Source organism: Biomphalaria glabrata, chromosome 3 (assembly GCF_947242115.1).
Source record: "Biomphalaria glabrata chromosome 3, xgBioGlab47.1, whole genome shotgun sequence".
Lineage (NCBI taxonomy): Eukaryota > Metazoa > Mollusca > Gastropoda > Planorbidae > Biomphalaria > Biomphalaria glabrata.
The window spans coordinates 54,929,398-54,936,451 of record NC_074713.1 but is presented as its reverse complement, the minus strand read 5'-3'; the positions used below and the strand labels follow the sequence as shown (position 1 = coordinate 54,936,451).

At 33.3% G+C, this 7,054-nt stretch overlaps 1 protein-coding gene across 1 annotated transcript in view; it reads left to right on the top strand.

Annotated features, from left to right (window-relative positions):
- Positions 1–675: 675 nt before the first annotated feature.
- Positions 676–7,054, top strand: part of LOC106054477 (H2.0-like homeobox protein) — a 30,014-nt gene continuing 23,635 nt past the window's right edge. Inside the window, exon 1 of the mRNA XM_056022707.1 lies at positions 676–984. The gene's annotated coding sequence lies outside the window, so the exon portion shown is untranslated. The remainder of the gene's footprint in view (positions 985–7,054) is intronic.

Genomic DNA, 7,054 nt, shown 5'->3' with positions numbered 1-7,054 from the left:
GTAACTGTCTCAAGCGGCCCCTTAATTCTAAATAGACCAAAATTTTCTTTTTTTAAAAGAAGACCGGAAGAGATTTAAAAACAAACAGACGACAATCACGTGCAAGTCTGCAAAGTTTGATGTGGTTTCCTGTCTGAGGATAATTAGCTGAAAACAAAGCGGAAGTACACAGAGTGAGATCGCCTCAATCACCAAAAGTAAACAATTAAAAACTCTCTAAACCAAACTGCTCTCCAAGTGTGTCGACTTCATTCTTCATAGTCATATTCATCAAATACTCTCTCACCCTTAAGCCCTGCCCCCAATTTCTTCTTTTATCTCATCTTGAATGTCAATATTCCAATTTCACATTTCCAAATAAGTTTCTGTTCGTTTTAAAGTGTCTGTGTTTTTTTTTTATACTGAAGGCGCTGAGACGAGCTAGTTTTGAGATAATGGGATATAAATTATTTGCCCACTTCAAAGATCGTCTGGTCTTATAGATAGAACACAGCCGGAGCTTTCCCTCGCGCTGTTCGCTCATTGGATGATACGGATTCTAAGGGTCACGTCGCGCGCGCTCGGCTCACAAACTCCGCCCACTTTAGGCAAAATGAAAGTTTACACCCACTTTGGAAAATGTAGATGGGGGAAAAAAACGTACATGAAAAAAAAAAGGGGGGGGGGGGAGCTATTTCGTTACAAACGTGATTATAAGTTCCGTAAGATGTGTGTTTTTACAGCGTGTGAGTAGGCAAGGTGGAGGGTTATGTTCTGCCTTCAGGGGGCTCATTTGTGAAATCCCGGATGACTATATTGCTAAGACAAAGGTATGGTAGGATTGTTAAGCTCGACGGAGGCCTATTGTTAGCCGGGTCGCACTTTTCTGGAGAATACCAATCCGCCGGAAGGAAAGTGGAATTTGTTCTACAATTCAACAATTGCACTCACACTTGTGTGTTCTCAGTGTGGATAGGATTCAGAGGCGGATCTTTTTCTTTTCAGGTACGACAATTAGATCTATAGATCTTGATTATTCTAGAATCTTCCAGGTCTAGACTTCTAGATTCTATATAGAGTCTAGAACTCTAGATCTACTCATCTAGCTCTAGCTCTTAACTTTTGGTTAATTTTAAATTTTAGTTAGATCTAATTTAGATCTAGACATTTAATAGACTAGTCTAATGTAGCCTAGAAGTAGAATCTAAATCAGTAAATGTCGAGATCTTAGGAACGGTAAAAACAAAGGTCTAGATCTAGATTAGATCTAGATCTATATATCTAGATCTATAGGCTAATAGTTTTATATCTCGTCGATTAATACATTAGCATGATTAGCCCAAAAGTGGCAAAAGTTTTTGAAGACAACCAAAAATGAAAAACAATAGCCTATCTAATCTTATACATAGACTCTAGATCTAGATCTAGATCTTAGTTGAGTAGTTCCTAAGTAGAAAATCTAGCATCTAGATATATAGCCTATAGATCAAGATTTAGATCTAGACTTAGATCTGTTACTCGTTAGACCACAGTAAGAGTTAGACCTGGGTCTAGATACTGTCCTAGAATCTGTATTTTTAGATCTACTAGTGGTAGGCTTAAGTTGTAGATCTAGATCTAATCTAGATACCTAGATCTATATCTAAATCTATAAAATAAAACTATACATAGATTATATAGATGTAGATCTAGATATAATCTGAGCTAGCCAGGAAGACCAGTGACTTGGCAAAGTTTAAGATCTGCATGACTAAATGCATGACATGACGCGTAGGACGTAATCATCTTCTTTTTTGAAGTAACGTCTGTATTATATAAGATAAGATAAGATCTATTCTAAATGTTAACATGCGTCTCAGATTGTAATTTTTTTTAAAACAAAGTTCATCTCTAGATCTGGGTCAATATATATTTATATGAAGGATATACTTTTGTATTAATAGGATAATAATAATATCTTTTCTTAGGAATTTGTCTTACAATTTGTGCATTACACTAAACAAAACATTATAACTATAGAAAACAAAACATACCACTTATCTTATTCATGGTAAACCAGTAACACAGACTAAAAACGCAAAATACCTAGGTGTTATAATAAATGAAAAACTGTCATGGAATCCCCATATTGATGAAAGTATAAAAAAAAATCAAACAAAGCATTAGGGTTTATTAAAAGAAATTTCTATAAATCAAATAAGAACATAAAACTAAAATGTTATTTAACCTTGGTTAGGCCAATAATAGAATATGCATCCTCTGTTTGGGACCGTCAACTCAAGAAAACATTCAGAAACTGGAACAGACACAAAATAGAGCAGTGAGATTCATAACAAACGAATATACACATTTGACTAGAGTAACACCTTTGGTAAAAGCACTAAATTTAGAAAGCCTTCAGGAGAGAAGACTTAAAAGTAAAGTACATAAAACACTGAACCATAATCTTCAAATACAAAAACAAAATTTAATAAAATACTCAGAAAAACACAAAGATAATGGCACATTCCTCGTCCCATATGCTAGGACAAATTTGTACAAATACTCCTTCTTCCCTAGTGCTATTAGAGCATGGAATGGGTTGCCTGAGCTAGCCAGGAAAACCAGTGACTTGGCTGAATTTAGGTCATTGGTTAATATGCATGACTGAATGCATGACGCGTAGGACGTAATCATCTTCTTTTTTGAAGTAACGTCTGTATCATATAAGATAAGTAACATTCACTACAGATTCACTCAAAAGTTACATGTGAAATGTTACATGAGTTGAAAAAAATTGAAAGCTAGATAGATCTAGATCTATAAGTAATCTTATCTTATCTTATATATTATAGACGTTACTTCAAAAAACAAGATGATTACGTCCTACGCGATCTAAATCCAGATCTAGATCTAATGTAGACTAGATCTATATCGCTCTCTATACCTCTAGATTGGCGTTTCGCTTTAAAATGACATGATTCCCGTGGGATCATTTGGTAGAGCTTCAGAAGTCAGGGCCGGCATTAGATAATTGGAGGCCCTAGGCCGCCTAGGCGAATTATAATTTGATGGTCCCAAATAGAATAGAAAAATAACAGATAAACAGCGAACAAATTAAATTAAGTAATTGATTAAAATGTCCTCCAACATTGTCCAACAAACACATTAGGCAAATGTTTCGCTAATATTATTTTATAAAAAAAAGGTTTTGATTCCTGTCCCTACCAATCGGACTCGGAGGCTTTAGGCGGCAGCAGAAGTAAGCATATTTGTCGTGTACTGGTCATAGGTCATAGCGAGGTAGAATAATGATCCTTACATATGTAATCGACTAGGGCTGAAGAGTTATCCCTACTTGAAGCTTTATAACAATCTAGTTTTCTGCTCAAGAAAGTAGATATCTAGATCTGATGTAGAACTTAGATCTAGATCTGATGTAGAACTTAGATCTAGATCTGATGTAGAACTTAGATTTAGATCTGATGTAGAACTTAGATCTAGATCTGATGTAGAACTTAGATCTAGATCTGATGTAGAACTTAGATCTAGATCTGATGTAGGGGGCGTAAATCTATGGCTAAATTGTATTTTATAAATACGTTTTGGTATCATTGCTTTTAGCGAACGATTGAAATAAGTTGAAAAGAATTCAAACAGAATCTTCTAGAATTTTTCCCCCATTTTGTTTTAAAATTTTTTTGTCAACTTGTAGTCAAGCAACTCGTATTTCATCTAGCAACTCATATTTTGTCTAGTAACTCTTATTTTGTCTAGTAACTCGTATTTTGTCTAACAACTTGTATTTTGTCTAGTAACTTGTATTTTGTCTAGTAACTCATATTTTGTCTAGTAACTCGTATTTTGTCTAGTAACTCGTATTTTGTCTAACAACTTGTATTTTGTCAAGCAACTAGTATTTTGCCTAGTAACTCGTATTTTGTCTAGTAACTCGTATTTTGTCTAGTAACTTGTATTTTGTCTAATAACTCGTATTTTGTCTAGTAACTTGTATTTTGTCTAGCAACTCGTATTTTGTCTAGTAACTTGTATTTTGTCTAGTAACTTGTATTTTGTCTAGCGACTCGTATTTCGTCTAGTAACTCGTATTTTGTCTAGTACCTTGTATTTTGTCTAGTAACTTGTATTTTGTCTAGCAACTCGTATTTTGTCTAGTAACTTGTATTTTGTCTAGTAACTTGTATTTTGTCTAGTAACTCGTATTTCGTCTAGTAACTTGTATTTTGTCTAGTAACTTGTATTTTGTCTAGTAACTTGTATTTTGTCTAGCAACTCGTATTTCGTCTAGTAACTCGTATTTCGTCTAGTAACTTGTATTTTGTCTAGTAACTTGTATTATGTCTTGTAACTTGTATTTCGTCTAGTAACTCGTATTTCGTCTAGTAACTTGTATTTTGTCTAGTAACTTGTATTATGTCTTGTAACTTGTATTTTGTCTAGTAACTTGTATTTTGTCTAGTAACTTGTATTATGTCTTGTAACTTGTATTTCGTCTAGTAACTCGTATTTCGTCTAGTAACTTGTATTTTGTCTAGTAACTTGTATTATGTCTTGTAACTTGTATTTTGTCTAGTAACTTGTATTTTGTCTAGTAACTTGTATTATGTCTTGTAACTTGTATTTTGTCTAGCAACTCGTATTTTGTCTGATTGGTTTACCATGAATAAAGTTTGTTTAATTTTAATTTGCTTTAGTTTTTTTTTTTTTTTTTTTGATTACTCTTAATAACTGGCATTTTTTATGGACGGAAAGACATGCTCCAATTTGATTCCCATTTCTGTAGTTCATCTAATTCTTTTTGTAAAACTTCAGTATGTTGTGTTATTTTTATTGTTCTATATATTATGCAATCGTCTGCAAATAATTTGATTCCTGTGCAATCTACATGTGCGCGTAATTTAGAAACAGAAGTGATTCCTCTAGTTAGTTGCCAGTTTGTTTTAAAATAGGTTTCAGCTTATTGAATAAGAGTCTAATGCTTCCTTCATATTTAAATAAATAACTTAAATTGATAAGTACATTTTATCCCCCCATAGACCTTTTAAAAAATAGCCTAGCTTACTTTATTTTCTTGCATTCCGGATGCACCAAAAAGCTGGGCTATTTATAGTTGTTTTTTTTTTCCCCCGCCATGTATGCAAATCTCAGGGTACTTGAGTTGGAGGTTTATTTTCATCAATCAGTTCCTATGCTGTAGCCAGATGTATTATGTATAATCACACCATTATTATTATTATTACATTATTATTATTATATTTTATTTTATTCTATTATTATTAGTATTACAGCGCTCTAATGTTTTCACAAAATAGAAAAATTATTTAAAAAAAAAAAAAAACAACATTAAATAAACGCCTGTTATATGACATTATTATTTATGAAATGCAAAGGGTTGACGACCACATTTGGGCTTATTAAAATTGTGATAAAATTTTTCCAAAACATGATTTCTTTAATAAGTAGATTCTGGGAAAATAGAATTAATCGGCAGCCTGTCCAGGAGACGGACACTCCGATATAAAACCTACGGCTATCTGCTGTTCACAGCCGTCTCAAACTTTTTATCATTTTTAAAATACTTTGCGCAGGTTGGAGGCAGTGCCGTAAATACATATAACGCCCTGGTTGTGGCAGAATATGTAGGTCACAGCTTGGGCATTCCTCATTTATCATCGACTCGAAGACAAGCCTTATTATTATTGATCTCCCAGAAGAATAAAATAAAATTAAAAAAAAAAAAAACTGCTTGTCCTTTTCTTTGATTTTACACTGTTAATGTAGCCAATTTTAATCAATCAAAGTAATTATCAAATCAAATTGATTATCAATCAAATCGATTAATCAAAACCAATCAATTAATGTAACCTGGAAAAAAAAAAGGCAGTTGGACTTTACAGTATTCTCTTTTTTTTAAATATTTTTTTATTCAGTAGAAGATTTACATTGCGAAAACACTTAAGACAAAACCGTAGGCTCCATGTTTCCACAACAATTAAAAAGTTAACATTGTTCAGAAAATTGTTTCAACTTGACACTATCACTCGGTTGTCTATTGTCCTCTGTTGTAGACACATTGTACGGACACATGTGTTCTATATGCCAAACGAACAAAGTCCTTGAACTTGAGATTCGAAAGGAACTTGTCTTTAATTTCTATGGAAACCCAAACATGCCAAAAAACATAATATTAAATGTTTTTGTTGGTGCGTTTACCAGCTGACAAGCATGACTTCCTATTGTGTATGTTTTTATGTCCAACAATGTATACTTAATACTGGGCTGATCAAGGCAAACAAAGTTCATGGACATCACTCAGTCATCATCACGGTGTATATGAGTCGTGTGTTCTGCGCCATTGTATATAGGCTGAAAGGTCCAAAAGGAACTTTATTACTATGACCGCTTTATCCAAATCACTAGTAGAGAAACCTCCACCAGTTGACAGACCGGTACCGGTCTCCAGATGTTAACTTGTGGTCAACCCAAGATTGAGGCCACACAGCATTGCGGCGAGGTCGTGAGGAATGGAGTGGACCAGATATAAGTAGGTTATGATTTCTAGTTATGTCTGGTCTGGCGATAGTTATGTCTGGTCTGGCGAATACTCATGTTTTTTGTTTTTTTTCGGAATTAAAAAAAATAAAAAAAATTATTATTTTTTAAAACTCAATGCTTATCTAAGGGAAAGAAATATGCAATTATAATTATCTCTCAGTAATGTAGAAATTATCCTCATTATTCCATATAAAAAATTAATCAATCATCCATTATTAATTAACTAATTTTTTTTTTTTATTGATTCATGCTTTGTCAGGTACTATGGATAATTGTTTAAAGTTTCAACTAGATCCGAGATTGACCGAGAATTAGCGGTAAAGAAATAAGATGTTTATCATCTAAGGGGACGAAACCCTTCTTATTTAGTCGTATATGTGAATGCTGAAGGATTATCTGGTATTGTGGTATGAAACAAAATAATTTACGAATTGGTTAATTTTTAGCGGCCCCCAAAAGGGGAATAGACGCTATTAGTTTTGTGTAGTTTTGTAGTCTGTCCGTCCGTCCCATTTAGATC